This window comes from Phyllostomus discolor, chromosome 6, assembly GCF_004126475.2.
Source record: "Phyllostomus discolor isolate MPI-MPIP mPhyDis1 chromosome 6, mPhyDis1.pri.v3, whole genome shotgun sequence".
In the NCBI taxonomy this organism is placed as follows: Eukaryota; Metazoa; Chordata; class Mammalia; order Chiroptera; family Phyllostomidae; genus Phyllostomus; species Phyllostomus discolor.
The window spans coordinates 122,411,671-122,427,851 of record NC_040908.2 but is presented as its reverse complement, the minus strand read 5'-3'; the positions used below and the strand labels follow the sequence as shown (position 1 = coordinate 122,427,851).

General features: G+C 39.3%; 1 protein-coding gene across 7 annotated transcripts in view; it reads left to right on the top strand.

Annotated features, from left to right (window-relative positions):
* Positions 1-21: 21 nt before the first annotated feature.
* NUP98 (nucleoporin 98 and 96 precursor) overlaps positions 22-16,181 on the top strand; it is a 106,987-nt gene continuing 90,827 nt past the window's right edge. For 3 of the 7 annotated variants that reach the window (XM_036028879.1, XM_036028883.1, XM_036028882.1), the window contains exon 1: positions 260-440. The gene's annotated coding sequence lies outside the window, so the exon portion shown is untranslated. Of the gene's footprint in view, positions 441-16,181 lie in introns of all 7 variants that reach the window. The other 4 variants (XM_036028878.1, XM_028514293.2, XM_028514294.2 and 1 more) reach the window with 3 other exon arrangements.

The window sequence follows — 16,181 nt, the reverse complement described above, 5'->3', positions numbered from 1 at the left end:
GCTATGTGACGTAATAACTCTCTCCCAGCCAACCGTGGCGGCGAGAGGCGGGACTCCATGTCCCTTCCAAAACCCCTCCTTTTCCCTCCCCTAACTCCGTAAGTCCCTCCTCTTCCTCCTCTCCCCTTCTTCCGAAGACCGCCCTCACGTTCAGTTTCAAAAGACTTGTTGCCCAATGCGTAATAAGGTGGGCCTAGAGTGACGTCTTCAGCTACCAATGCACAAGCGGCAGGGGCGGAGCGTTCGGAGAGAGCCTCTGACGGTGGGCGGCGTGTGACGCAGACCGGTCCTTTGCGCGTTGCGCCCGTAGCGGCGGTCGGTATCGGTGGTGTTGACTGGGGCGACGGTTTCGTGGCGGCCGCGCGCTGCTCTCAGAGCGGCGGGTGGCGAACGGGCCTAGGCCCTTACTCCTGACACTTCCCCTCCCCCACCGCACCTCGGTAAGTCGGAAGCCGGGGTGGCGGCGGCTCGGGGCAGCAGGCTCCTCCTCCCCTTTGGGCGGGCGGTGTGCGGGGCTTCCCAGGCCCTCTCCGCGCTGAAGTCTCGCGCCCCGCGCGCACCTCTGCCCTGAGAGTGGGGGCGGGCCCGCGACCCTGCGACCCACAAGCCGGCTCTTCGAGAACTGGGAGAGAATGGCTATTCGTGGGGTCTGGGCCCTGGGCCTCTCCTCGCAGCCTACGGTGAGGGAGCGTCCATCTGTCCAGTTGTACTTAATTCATTTGCCCAGCGGTTACTAGGTGGGCCGGCGCCGTTTGCGGTGGCAGCGCCTTAAAATCCTGGATATGTTTTCCCAGCGCTTTCTTGACTCTTGTGTGGGATGGGCTTTATTTGCGTACAGGGGAAATTCGCAGCTCCAGTGTTAGGGTGGGTGGTTCAGGAGTTGGTTAGTTTTTTGAAACATCTGGGAATTAAGGTAGTGTTAGTGGAGTAAATGATTATTTTCTGGTCTCCCACGTGTTTCATGTAAAGCTAATTGAGAAGGGGTTTCCGGATTACTGTATCGCTAAGGACCTTAGTAATTAAGTCAGTTTACCCTAGATCACGTGCAAGTTTCAGAGGTCAAGAAGTCGAGGCCCAGAGAAGGGACATTATCAGCCAGTGCCAGATCTGACTCAGTCTAGAAATTTGTCTGCTGCATCATTCTTTCTGGGTGTTCTAGCCTTTCATTATTGAGGATTTCGTTTAGGGTGGTAGTGGGGGTGCGGGGGCATTGGGTAGTTAGAAGCAGATAAAATCTTCAATAGCATTCTCATTTAGTTGTTAGCAACTCTATTCACCATTATGCAGACACTTAATTAGTGGTACCCTAACCTGGACCATAAGAGCTAAACTTAAAAATTGGTTCAAGAATGTCAGTAATGTTATATATTGGAAAATGAAATGGTAACCCACAAGTTACTGGCTAGTTTCTTCTTCCAAATCTAAAATTTTTATTCTCCTGGGGACTCAGAAGAAATAATTCAGTTAGTGACCCACAGCGATATTGGAATAGAAAGCAGAAAGTACAGGTGAGACTTAGAAAGGTAGGTAGCAAATTTTGTATCTTGGAACTCATAGCTTCTCTCTTGTACAAATTCAGAGTTTTGTAGTAGAAGGTAGTGAGAAGATTAAATTCTGTTTTGGGAGAAGAAAGTAACTGGAAGAAAGAAAAGACCAGTGAGCATTTTCTGTGACAGTCTTAAAAATTAAGAAAGAAACTCTTGTTAACTAAGTGACAGATGGTATGTTTACTTGGTGGAAGAAGTTAGAATATTTAAAAGACAAAACTAGAAGTTGAACAGGATGGAGGGACTAGGAAATACATTGATGGAGTTATTTTTTGACTCTTCATTAAGATTTCCTGAAAGTGAGTTAGTTGCCACTTCGTTTTGTTTACATCAATCATATCTTCATTTTGCCCTTGTTTAGATGACAGAGCAAAAGTGAAAAATAGTAGTGTATAAGAGCAGTAGAGATCAGTAGTCTAAATATTAAGATATGAATAGGGTATATATTCTGTGACATTTTCTCAGTTCAAGCATCACCCTCTTATGGAAAGTCTTTCCTGGCATTTCCCCCCCCCCCCCATTTTGTGCTATAAATAGCATAAATCATTTTGTGTTTTAGCTGTTTATCTTTTTATTCTGTGATAAAATACTTTTGTCTTTGTATTCAGGTTGTTTGGCACATATTAGGCTCTGAGTAAGTGTGTTTCTTTAATGAGTAAACAAATATGGAGGAGTTAAACCTAAAAATAGTCTAAAGAGGCTAGATGTTTGTGTGCTTCTGAAATAGGCCCAGATAGGAGGAACCACACCATTCTTATATTTTTGTGGTACTTTGGTACCTGACTTCATTTATGTCCACTAGCTCCTGGATAATAGAACATTCTGGAAACCAAATTTACAGCTAAGGGAAAAAATTGGTTGTATTATATTATGATAATATTTTTACGGTGGCAGTTAACCTGGAAAGTAAGGGATAGTAATACTGGTGTTTCATTTCCAATAAAGATCACATTTTTTCAATATTTTATTTATTTATTTTTAGACAGAAGAAAGGGGAGGGAGAAAGAAGGGGAGAGAAACATCAAAGTTTGGTTGCCTCTCACACACCCCACATGGGGGGACCTTGCCCACCACCCAGGCATGTGCCGTGACTGGGAATTGAACCAGCTATACTTTGGTTCGAAGACCAGTGCTCAATCCATTGAGCCACACCAGCTGGGGCTAAAGAGCATATTTTTAATTATGGAATTTGTTGAAAGTTAGAGGACTACGAAAATCAGATTAAATAATAGGTATTAGAGGCAAGGTATATAAGCAGCATTTTTTGAGATTTTGATGTATTCTTTGTGTTTGGAATTGAACCTAAGTACAGTAAGCCCTCACTTAGTGTCATTGATAAGTTCTTGGAACTGTAAGGACACTAAGTATAACGAACCAGTTTGACCATAGGCTAATTGATATAAACAAGAGTTAAGTTCTTACAGCATTTCATCAACATTATAACAAAGTGATGTTGAAAATGACATTACTTAAGGATCTGCCCTACTTGACATAGTATGTCTCTAGAGCAGGGTTTCTCAGCCTTGGCACTGTTGACATTTAGAGCTAGATAATTCCTTGTTGTAGAGACACTATCTTCTATATTGTAGGATGTTTAGCAGCATTCCTGGCCTCTATCCATTAGATACCCATAATACCTTCTCCCCAAGTTGTAACAATCCACATGTCTCCAGACATTGTCAAATGTCCGTTGGGAGCAAAATTGCCTCTAATTGAGACCACTGCTCTAGAGAAAATATTCCCAATGTTTTAGTAAAATCATACCATTATGTTGTCTGGTGTATGCTTGTAAAGTCAGCTAATAAGTTGCATTTTGTTAAAATTGCCCTTGAAAAACCCTTAAATTGAGATGCTGAAAAGATAAGAGTCCTCGATTCATTTTCTTTAGTTTCCCTTTTGTTTCTGTGGTAGCCTCTCATTCTCTGACATAGGAAAAATCAAGGCTTTGAAAGGAGATAGACCATTGGGTAAATAAAGCAACAACTGTTTTTATGTAAGAAGGTACAGAGGCTTGTAGTTGAATTGATGTAATGAAATTTGATGCTTTGTGGTTCCATTATCTTTTCATTTCACTGATAACTTGCTGTCACATAAATAAGCACTGATCAGAGGTTTTGACCCACTGTACTGACACTGAGAATTTAATAAATACTGATAATTTGCCTTATTGAAGAGTTTGTACTTAATTCAGGATAGTGTGGAACAAACTCAAATTTTCAGTGGAGAAATAAAAATTATATCTTAAAATAAAGCTCTAATTAGCTAAGTCTGATACTAAGTGAGTTTAAGCTGGATGTAGTAGGGTAGATTGTAAGATGTGGAACTGGAGTCAGGCTATAGCAATAGTCTAGGATAGCAGCTCTCAAAGTTTGAGGTCTCAGGATTCCTTTATGCTTTTAAGTCTCCAAAGAGCTTTTAATTATGTGGGTTATATCTACTAGTATTTACTGTACTAAAAATATTATACATTTTCAAAAATTGCTTAAAAATAATAAACTTGTCAATAATAACATAATTTTATTAAAAATACTAAAAATTTAGTGACAAAGGTGGCATTTTTCTTACATTTTTGCACATCTCGTTAGCGTCTGACTTAATAAAGACCACTGGATTTGTAGATCTTCTTTTGCAATCAGATGGTTAATATGTTGTTTTGGTTGAAGTATGTGAACAAAATCCAGCCTCATACAGATATTGGAAAATGGAGGAGGGCTTTCTCTGCCCTCCCCAAGCCCTGCCAGTTTAGATGACTTAAATAATTGAAGGGAGGAGTTTTTAAATAGCCTTTTCAAATAATTGTAGATATTCTTTGACACTACACTCAAACCTTTTTATTTTTTTAAAAAGATTTTAAGGGTGGAGGAAGGGAGAAAGAGAGGGAGAGAAACGTAGATTAGTTGCCTCTCACATACCCCCAGCCAGAGACCAGGCCCATAACCCGGGCATGTGCCCTGCCTAGAATCGAACTAGCAACCCTTTGGTTCACTGGTTGACACTCAGTGCACTGAGCCACACCAGCCAGGGCACTCAAACCTTTCTAAAAGTTTGTTGCAGTATGGAATCTGAAACCATATCATTGAACTTTTGTACTGTGTTACATTAAAATTCACTTATTCTTGCACTTTGAAGGGATATTTATCCATGCATGATTTTACACGTTGGTCATTTAGAAATCATTAGTTTACGGAATTATACAACTCTTCCAACTGTTAACAAATTTAATTTTACAGTTAATATTTTCACTCTTAAGATAAGTCTTTTAGAGTTGGGAAGCTAATGAGTTCTTGGTGGTGGACACAAGTTTTCAAAATTCCAGTATTTTATTCTCAACCTGAATAACCGTAGTTTGTCATTCATTCTTTGAAATAAACATGGTGTTCCATGAAAAAATCAGCTAGTTCAGCTTTGTACTCAAAATACACAAGTGTTTTACTTTGAGACAGTCCTTGTATTTTTCTTTTTCTATCACTTTATTTTTTAAAGTATATTTTATTATGTTATTACAATTGTCCCATTTTTTTCTTCCCATTTATTCTCCCTCCACCCTGCACTCTCCCTTCCCACCAGCATTCCCAGCCCTCCTTAGTTCATATCTATGGGTCGTACATATAAAGTTCTGTGGCTTCTCCATTTCCTATACTAACCTCCCCCTGTCTATTTTGTACCTACCATTTATACTTCTTATTCCCTGTACCTTTTTCCCCATTCTTTCCTCCCCACCCCCTCCCTGCTGATAACATTCAGAGTGATCTCCATTTCTGTGATTCTGTTCCTGTTCTAGTTGTTCGCTTGGTCTGTTTTTGTTTTAGGTTCAGTTGATAGTTGTGAGTTTGTTGTCATTTTACTGTTCATAGTTTTGATCTTTTTCTTAGATAAGTCCATTTACCATTTCACATAATAAGGACTTGGTAATGATGAACTCCTTTAACTTGACCTTATCTGGGAAGCACTTTATCTGCCTTCCATTCTAAATGATAGCTTTGCTGAATAGAGTAATCTTGGATGTAAGTCCTTGCTTTTCATCACATCAGGTATTTCCTGCCAGCCCCTTCTTGCCTGCAAGTTTCCTTTGAGAAATCAGCTGAAAGTCTTATGGGAACTCCTTTGTAGGTAACTCTCTGCTCTTCTTTTGCTACTATAAAAATTCTCTCCTTATCTTTAATCTTGGGTAGTATAATTATGATGTGCCTTGGTGTGTGCTTCCTTGAGACCAACCTCTTTGGGACTCTCTGAGCTTCCTGGACTTCCTAGAAGTCTATTTCCTTTACCAGATGAGGAAAGTTCTCTTTCATTATTTGTTCAAATAAGTTTTCAATTTGTTGCTCTTCTTTTTCTCCTTCTGGCACCCCTATGATTCAGATGCTGGAATGTTTAAAGTTGTCCCAGAGGTTCCTAAATCTTTCCTAATTTTTTTGAATTCTTGTTTCTTCATTCTGTTCTGGTTGAATGTTTATTTCCTCCTTCTGCTCCAAACTGTTGACTTAAGTCCCGATTTCCTTCTCTTCATTGTTGGTTCCCTGTACATTTTCATTTATTTCACTTTGCATAGCCTTCACTTCTTCCTCTGTTTTGCGACCATACTCAACCATTCCTGTGAGCATCCTGATTACCAATGTGTGGAACTCTGCATCTGATAGGTTGGATGTCTCTTCCTCACTTAGTTGTCTTGCTGGAGTTTGATCTGTTCTTTCACTCCTGTTAGGTTGTAAGGGGCAGAGCCTTGGGTATTTGCCAGGGTGGGGCAACCCACCTTGCTGTGTTGTGGCGCTGTTTGGTGGGGGAGGAGTCAGAGAGGCAGCAGTGCTGTTTATTCAGCTCTTGGCTGGCTTTGAGCACTTTGCTCGCTATCCACAAACAGAATGGACCCTTTTGGTGCTGATTCCTGGGTGTGTGGGTGGGTGGTTTGTGTACATTCTAGGACCCTGTTGGTCTCTCCAACAAACTCTCCTGCCACTGCTGCAATCCCCAGAGATTTTACAGCCAGCGATTTTAAGGCTTTCTCCCCCCACCCCCCACACTGGAACCCTGGGTTGCACAGTCAGTCTTGCTCCCCAGTTGTTCCTATCAGGTTATCCTTCCATAAATGTGGGACGAGCCATTGCCTTGCCAGACATCCTCTCCCCCACAGCTGCCAGTCTCTGCCCCTCCTACCAGTCTGGATGAATGTTTGTTTTTTAATTCCTTGGTTGTCTGGCTACCATACAGTTCAATTTTCTGGCAGTTCTGGTTGTTTTTTGTCTTTAAATTTGTTATTGTCCTTCTTTTGGTTATGTGAGGAGGCAAAGTGTATCTACCTATGCCTACATCTTGGCCAGAAGTGAAAGCTCACAATCCTTGTATTTCAATATGCACAACTGCTTTTAAGTACTTCCCATTTCATCCCCCCAAAATAATCAAAATATTAAAAAGATGTGTACTGAAATGTTGAGAATTAATACTATTGGCGCTTTTTAGTTTTTCAACAAGGACATTCAAGTCAAAATAGATTTTTTTTGTTGTATTGTTAAGTGAGTAGCAGTGAAGAATTCAGTGACTGTTAGTACAGTTTGAGGCCATTGTCTTGATTCTTGCTCGGATTTCAGCAGTTGTATAAACCATTGCTTATTGCACTTCAGTGCAATGTCAGCACAGTCATAAGGTGAATAATGTTTAATACTTATTATGAAAATAGTTTTGACTTCAACAACTCCTTGAAAGAGGTCTTGGGGAACTTACAGTGTCATTTGAACCATACCGTGAGAACCTCTAATTTAGGACAATGATTTTTCTCACTAGTTCACACAGCCCTAAGCTTCTTTGGAAGGGCTCTACTATACCCAGTCCTCTTTGTTTTGACCAGGGCAGTCTGCTGATGTCTGTTTTAGGTATTGGGTTCCACAGCTAGAAATACTTAAAACCATTGATCAAAGGGGAAAGAATCAAGTGCCTGAATTAGGACCATCTTCAGGGAAGGAACAGTTTATCCTCCATGAATGTGTTGCAGTCACTTACCACTTCACACCTTTGTTTAGTCTTGCTTCCATGTGCTTCTTTGACACGAAGATTACTGTTATTTGCACACCTAATTCTTCTTGCTGGAATAAGCGTCTTAAGAAATAGGCAAATGGGTTTGTAAATAAAAGAGGTGAGTAGTTGGGAATGAGGCTAGAGATGTGAGATGAGTGGGAGAAAATGTTCAGAGTGACCTGAGTATATTGTGTGTGTGGGATGTTTGTTTTTGTTTTTCCATGGTGCTTTATGGTTGTGTTAAATGGTTAGTATTAGGTTGGCCAAAAAGTTCATTTAGTTTTTTTCTGTATGATGGCCCTAGTACTGCTTAGTTGTCTTTAACTTCATTGGGAACAATTTTGTTAGATTGTATTGTGATAGCTGTTATATCAGCATGCATTTTTTTAAAAACTTATCAAAATTGATGGATTTGTGTGTAGCCATTTTAATATTGAAGATAGAAGAATATACACAACATTTTTGGTGTATTATGCTTTATTATTTCAAGAAAGGTAAAAACCCAACTGAAATTGAAAACAAGATCTGTGCAGTGTATGGAGAAGGTGCTGTTACTGATTGAACATGTCAAAAGTGGTTTTTGAAGTTTCTTGGTACTACTGACATTTTGGCTAAATAATTCTTTGCTGTGGGGCTGTCTTATGCATTGGGAGATGTTTAGCAGCATCTACCCCCGGCCTCTACCCACTAGAATCCAAGTGGGAGGTAGCCAACATACTAAAAATACCCAAATAAAAAAGTTACTGGTGAAAATGAAAAATGTGTTTTATTTTCAGAAATATTATAAAAGGTTGGTTGAGAAACTGAACAAAAACCTGCTTTAAGGAGCTCTACTTTGCGGCAGTTTTGTTCTTCTCTCAGTCCTTTGGTGTAGGCCACATGTCTTTGGTTCGGATGGAGAAATCGAGGTCTAACAGGTTGAGTGTAATGGATTAACTACAGTTACACAGTACCAAGCAAGTGGCAGAGGCTTTTTATTCCTTTTTTAACTTTTTATTTTTAATTTTAGATTTACAGAGAAATTAATTTTAGATTTAGATTTAGATGCTAAGGGGCAGAGTTTTAAATACAGATTTGTCTCAATCCAAAGCTAATGTACTCTTTCCATTACTTCTGTTTTTTTAATGAGTTTATATTAAGGGATGAAAAAAATACTACTCAGCATTATAAAGAAGGAGCTATATTAGATACTATAGATTATTGAGTACAATCAAGATTTTTTTTTACCAGAGCTCATATACTCAAGTGGCAGGTATAACAACAGCTATATTGCATAACTACAGACAGCTGAGAGGTATTTGTTTATGTCATAGGGTTTGGAAAGGGGGAGGGGAAAGAGAAGTGTTTCTGAATGGTTTAATCTGGGACAGTGTTGTGAAGCAGGTGAAGTTTAGGAAGTAATTATTAAAGAGAAAAGGGGGTGTTTTTAGAGGAAAAAAATGAATGTCCTAACAAAGGGAAAACAGCTTGGTCTGGGAATCAATCATAGGAAGGATACAGTAAGACGATTCAGAGGATAGCAGATAATTTTGCTGGGATGTGATATTAGGTGATTAAAATTAGGCTAATCTCTTGGAATTCTACCGAACTGTCCTGTCCTTCTCCCTCTCATTTTAGGTAAAAATCAACATTTTTCCATTCATTTTAAGTGTGGGTGCTAATTCCTGCCTTTTCTAATACTTTGTGAAGGTTAGATGAGAGACTATATGAAAAAGTACTTTGTAAAACTGGAAAGTACTATACTAGTTCATTCATCTAACACATATTTATTGTTTTTACTCTTTACTGAGTGGTACAAAGGAACTCATTGAAGTGGAAAGGAAAAATTACAGGCACACTTCATGTTATTGTGCTTCACAGATGTTGCATTTCTTTGCAAATTGAGGGCAAGACCCTCTACTTGCAAAAAAAAAATGTGACTCACTTTTTTGTGACACTTTTTTGTGTGTTGCAGTGGTCTAGAATGCAACCTGAAGTATGTCCAAGGTGTGTCTGTACTTCCCCATTTGTGTAATTGTCAATGAAAGAAACATTCAAATCTGCCGTGAATTTTTGTAAATTTATTTAAGCCAAATTGATGACAATTGCTGGGAAGCAGAATCCCAGCAGACTGAGAAAAGGCGCTGGAAAAATGGCAGTTCTGCACCCTACTTTATACATTACAATCAATAGAAAGGAGTAAGTGGGTTACATGAAATTTACTGGTGATAGATTAGGGAGGAGGGAGAAAACAAAGCAGGGGAAGCTTCTGGGGGTGGATAAAAAGTAAAATGATAGACACTTCTTTTACGTAGGTGGGTACAGAATAGTTAACAGTCAACAATTAACTCAGTAACAATGAGGGGATTTGTGGTCTCCTTTCTGATGAGGTACCTGTGCTTTGAGCGGGTCTGGAAAAAAGGAAATTACTTTCATATTCCAAAGGCATGTTATAGTAGATGCAAAAGTTTGACATGTTAAAAGTAGAAAGTTAAAAAAGAAAGGCATGTTAAAGTAGATAGACAAAGATTGACTTTTGTCAGGGAAGATTTTAGCCTAGGACATGACTACCTGCTATAAACTGCTTTTAGTTAATAAGCTTTAATTTCAGACCATCCTTTGTGGTTACTTTAGATCTCTGAGTTTGTAAGGCTGCCATGGAGGCCTCTCCTGAGCTTGTCAGGTTTAATATGTGGCCTCTTTTTGTCCTCTCTTAATGCTCTCAGAGAGCACCATGCTTACTTAATAACACAGATAGCACTTAAAGTTGGTAGTTGCTTGGTTATTACCATGTGTCATAATCTGTCTACCACTTTTCTGGAAGAAAGCTAATTTTTGTCATTGTGCCCAGAGTTCACAAAGCTCACATAAGTTGGATGTATAAACCAGGATATTAGTTTATTGAATTTTATTTGGGACAGTTGGGGAATACTGAACTACTGTTAATAAGACTACCTCTTTCTTGTACCTGATAGTCTGAATTATTAATTAGAAGATTGATCATAGCATATTTCAAGGGCATTGTCACTTTCTGTAGAGCACTACTTCATTTTGATTTTTTTGTTTGTAAATATGTCTTACACAAAAAAAATTGTAATGAGTATGTTTGTTCATCCATAAAGGAAGTGGTTAACCTTTGTAGGAAAGTTTATCCAGGCCTTGTAAATTGTCAGTCCATAAGAGAGATTACCATTCTGGTGACTAGGACTCCCATGTTTGCTAGAGAAGTGTCTCTTTTCCCTGGTAGTGTTGGTTCAGTACTGCATGATTTTATATTTTCCTTATTTGTAGTGAGTACAAAGTCATTTCCCATTACTTGTCAGTGTTCTTTCTCTAGAGCACAACTTGGCTCTAGAGTCAATATGCATCACTTAACAGGGAACTGTGCCGTTAGGCAGTTTAATTGTGCCAGCATCATAGAGTGTATTTACACAAACCTAGTGGGATAGCCTACTATACACATAGGCTGTACAGTATAATTTTATGGACCACCATCATGTACACAGTTTCTTGTTGGCCAAAACGTTGTTATGTGGCACATGACTGTTAATAGCTTTGTGATCTGGGGCAAATTACTTCTTGTGCCTCGATTTCACCATTTGTGAAATAGGGAGAAAAATACTTCACTGGATTCTTGAGAGATTTATATAAGATAATTCATAAAAAGTGCTTTGAACGGTGCCTGCCTGGGATATAGTAAGAACTCAAATGTTAGCTAGTATTATTCCAGGAATGTGTGGTAATGCCTTTAAAATTTAAAGGATTTAGAAGTTGCACACATTTCGGTCCCTAGGATTACATCTTTCTCTTCTTGAATGGATTTTCTACCTTTTTTTTTTTTAATGGAAAAATAGTGCAAAAAGTTCAGTTCGGTTAATCTTTTGTTGTTCAAGGAAGCAAACATTCAGAAAAATTTGGGTCCTCTGAATTCACTGCCCCATATCCCATTTCCTTTTCTCAGCCCAGAGACAACTATTTTCATTTATTTTTCTAGTCTTCCTCTTTACTTCTAGTGTGTGTGTGTGTGCGCGCGCGCGCGCGCGCACATACAAGGGGGGATACCAGAAAACTGGAATTCTCTTCTGGAGGGCAGGCCCCTTGTAGTACAGGCTTCCCCCACTAGGTGAGTATTCTAGGAACCCATCTGTATCAGTGCACCAGCTGGCATGAGAGACTGTGTTCAGCTTCAGTGAAATTTTTTGAAGACTTTCAGTGTTTTTGCCCATTTCCTGATGGGTCATTTATGAGTGCACCTGCCCACATGAGCTGAGTGTATAGCAGTTTTGACCAAAAAACAAACAGTTTGACTCCTGTGCTCCAGCCTCCGTATTCACCCTCTTTATTGCCCCCAAGCAGCTTATTTTTGGTTTCTCCATGAAAAAAATCCTCAGAGGAAAATGTTTGCTGAGGGGGAAGAAATGAAACAAAAAACAACAGAAGCACTAAAAGGCATCAAAACCTACAAGTTCAAAAACTGTTTTGAGCAATGGAAAAAAGTCTCGATAGATGTATTGCATCAAATGGAGAGTACTTTGAAGGTGACTGAAGTTTAAACATGTAAGAATAAGTACACAATTTTTTATAAGTAAATTTTGGGTTTTTCTAGGTCTCCCATATATACATATACATGCATACATATACACACATATACATATATTTAAAAGCATATTGTCTTTACTATTTTACATAAAGAGTCTGTCAAATGTATCTTTTCACAGCTTGCCTTTTCATTAAACATCTTTCAGTTGAAATAGCTCTCATAATGTTCTGGTGATACCATATCCGGGGTACATGTTTAGCAGAGTGCTCTGATTCACTCCTGTCGTTGGGTTATTTAATGTTAATGGCATTACTACAAAATAAAGTAAATACATTTATTGTATGATTACCATATGAGGGAAACTGGGTGTAGTGTTGAGATATAAGGCCAGATAGGATAGGTACACAGATACCCATTCTTACCTGTATTACCTTATTTGTCTTATGCTCTTTCCCTTCTCTTCCTAGCCCCTCAAGACCCAGTTCACATTCTAAATCCCTAAGAATTTTTTCTCACATTTTCTGTTCATTTTCTTAATTAAATTTGACTTCTTGTTGTGCTGTCTGACACTTACATAACCTTCAAGTTTTTAATGCCTGGGTTCTTTCTGTGATTATATGAGAAGTTACAAACTTAAAACCTGCTAGAATCAGGCACCTGATGGAAATGAGTGATACTGGGTGGTTATTGGGGCACATTGGAGAGTATATGGCTGTGAACTATGGGCGCAGTTGCTACTAAGCTCCAGATTGTTATTGCTATAAAGTGATTATATTTTAGTTTATCAGGTTTTTCATGAAAAGCCAAAAATCTGTTTTTCTAACATATCCCTATTTTAAATGTTATTGGCTAATTGTAGATAATATATACATAAACATTTCTCCATACATATACATATGTATATGTATAATATACCATATACACAAACACATCGGGCCAAATGAAGAAGTGTCTGCTATTGTATCCAGCCATTTTGTGATCTCTTCCTTTTTGAAACCTCTGAATTAGATGATAAATTCTATCAGGAGTCTTCCCTTTTTGTTGTCAGAATTAATCTAACATAATTTATTTTTAACTTAGAAGCTATTTCTAAAGTAACTTGATCATTCAGTCTGTATTTAAAAATACATTAGTAGTGATTGTCATTTATTTAGAAAATGAGTGCATCTGTGTTTCAGACATGTCAGATTCTGGGATAGTAAACAAGTGATACTGTTCCCTACCTTGGAGAACTTCATTGTGAAGGGGTTCATAAGTTGAGTTCCTTGGGAAGCAGGCTTTGAGTTAGAGACAATCCTGTGTGAGTTTTACTAGAGAGTACTCTTGAGATCACTACTTGTGCAAGAGAGGAGAGGGAAGCAAGAAAGAATGAACAGATAAATTGAGATGAGATAATTTTTTTGTTATTTTTTTTTAATTACAACTGGTGTATAGTATTATATTACTTTTGGGTATACAACCCTGTGATTAGACATTTATATACCTTTTGAAGTGATCACCCCTGTAAATCTAGTACCCATCTGACACCATAAGTAGTTATTATTGATGATATTCCCTGTGCTGTACTTTATATCTTTGATTATTCTGTAACTACCTATTCTAAGTCCTTGCATTTTTTTCACCCATCCCACCAACCTCTCTCCTTTCTGGCAGCCGTCAAAATGTTCTCTGTATCTATGAGACTGTTTCTGTTCTGATTGTTTGTTTATTTTATTTTTGAATTCCACATATACGTAAAATCATCTGACATTTGTCTTTTTTTGTCTGACTCATTTCACTTAGCATAATACCCTCTCGGTCCATCCATGTTGTTGTAGATGGCAAGATTTCTTTTTCTATGGCTGAATCATATTCCATTGTATATATGTACCATTTCTTTATCCATTCATTTATTCATAGAAACTTAGGCTGCTTCCATATTTTGGCTATTATAAATAATGCTGCAATAAACATGTGGATGTATGTCTTTTCAATTTAGTGTTTTGGGGTCTTGTTTTGGGGGTCTTAAGTACACAGAAGTGGAGTTGCCGGGTTCTTCTTTGTTTCTTGTTATATAGCCTTTGTTTTAAAGCCTATTTTGTCTAATATGATTATTGCTACCCCGGCTTTTTTGTTTTGTTTTGTTTTGCTCTTATTTTCATGACATATCTTTTTCCATTCCTTTCAGTCTGTGTATCTTTTGATCTGATGTGAGTCGCTCGTAGACAGCATGTTGGAGAGTCTTGTTTTGTTATCCATTTAATCACTGTATGTCTTTTGATTGGAGTATTTAATCTATTTGCATTTAAAGTAACTGTTGATAGATGTGTATTTATTGCCATTATTTTTTATTCTTATTTTCTTCTTCTTAAAGAAGACACTTTGCTCTGATGGCATGGCTCAGTTGATTGGCATTGTTTCACAAAGCAAAAGGCCACTGGTTCAATTACTAGTCAGGGCTTTGCCTGACTTGTGGGTTTGGTCCCCAGTCTGACTGCATGCAAGAGGCAACTGATCAATATTTCGTATATTGTTGTTTCTCTCCCTTTCTTTCTCCCACCTTTCCCCTCCCTCTAAAAATAAGTAAATAAAATCTTTAAAATAAGTGTAAATAAAATCTTTTTAAAAAGTAAAAAGAAGACCCTTTAACATTTCTTATACTGGTCTGGTGGTGATGAATTCCTTTAACTTTTTCTTGTCTGGGAAACTCTTTATCTGTCCTTTGATTCTGAATGATAGCTTTGCCGGGTATTTTAATCTTGGTGGTTGTCCTTGCTTTTCATCACTGAATATTTTGTGCCAATTCCAACTACAAAGCCCTTGTGTAGGCTGCGTGAACTGTCTTGTTGTAGTTGTGCCCTGATTGCTGTTGGAACATCGCTGGGAGGGATTGACACCCAGGCCAGTTAGCAGCGAGGACCTTCTGCTGTGCAGGGTCAAACTCCATGGAGCAGGACTTGCTTCACTGGGGCTTTGGTGCCCGCCAAGTCTGGCCCTTGAGTGTGTTACTCATGGAGGTGTTCAGGTTGTAATCTGGCGTGGTTTGAAGCTGTTTACCAGGTATACTGCTCTGGAGCTTCCCTGTAGGTGCAAGGTCAGCCACCACCAGTTCCCTGCCCTGGTCACCTGTGATGAGGTACAGAGCCATCAGCAGATGGCTGCTACTTGTGCTGTACTTGGAGGTGCCTGGGAGAGGCCAAGCTTTGAACTGAGGAGGCTGGCTGCAGCTAGTGCCAGGCATGGGGCCACTCAGCAAGTGGTACAGAGTATACAGAGATTTTAGAACAGTCTGAAGTTTGAGCCAAGACCGGCCATTTGTATGGAAAAGCCACCGGAAATGGCTTGGGTGGGGCCAAAAGTTAGGTGGGGCAAGGCCTTAGAGAATCACCAGGGCTGGGCAAACAGTGTTAGTCTGGTCAGTGGAGACTCAGATATGGTACCACTTGCCTGCTCTGTGAGAGGAGGGCTCAGCAGAGGAACAATGGCCTCTGCCAGCACTTCTGTCTGGGAGAAAGCTACCCCTCCAGTTCTCATTCTGATTCCAGACAGTTCAGATCCTCCTCATATGTCATTGGTGCCTTTCAAGCTGCTGGAGCTGAGATGAGTGAGTCTGAGTAAGCCTGTGTGCAGGCCCTTTAAGGGGAATGCCTGGGACTCCAGGAGCCTGTGTCTCACTCGCCACAGTCTCCACAGGTTTTTACAGCCAGCATGATGGGGATTTCTTTTTTGGCCCTGGAACTGTGGGCTGGCAGTTCTGGCATGGGGCTGGGACCCTTTGTTTCTTGGGCAGGGAGGGGATGGCTAGGAAGGCTTAGATACTCCCCCTGATTTTTAACTGCCACACGTGGGTGTGGGACCAGCCCATTTCATGTCTTCACCCCTCCTACCAGCCTCAATGTGGCAGCTTCTTTATATCCTTAGTTATAGGACTTCTGCTAGATTTCAGGCATTCTGAATGAAGCTTGTTCTATAATTCAGTTGTAATTTTGATGTTGTTGTGAGAGGTTCTGAGTACTGTTGTTAACTACTCCACCATCTTGACTGGAACCAGTTGTGATATTGTATCAATGAAGGCCTTAGCCAATCTCATGAAGTTGGGATCACCCTTTAGAGTTATTTCAGATTGGAGC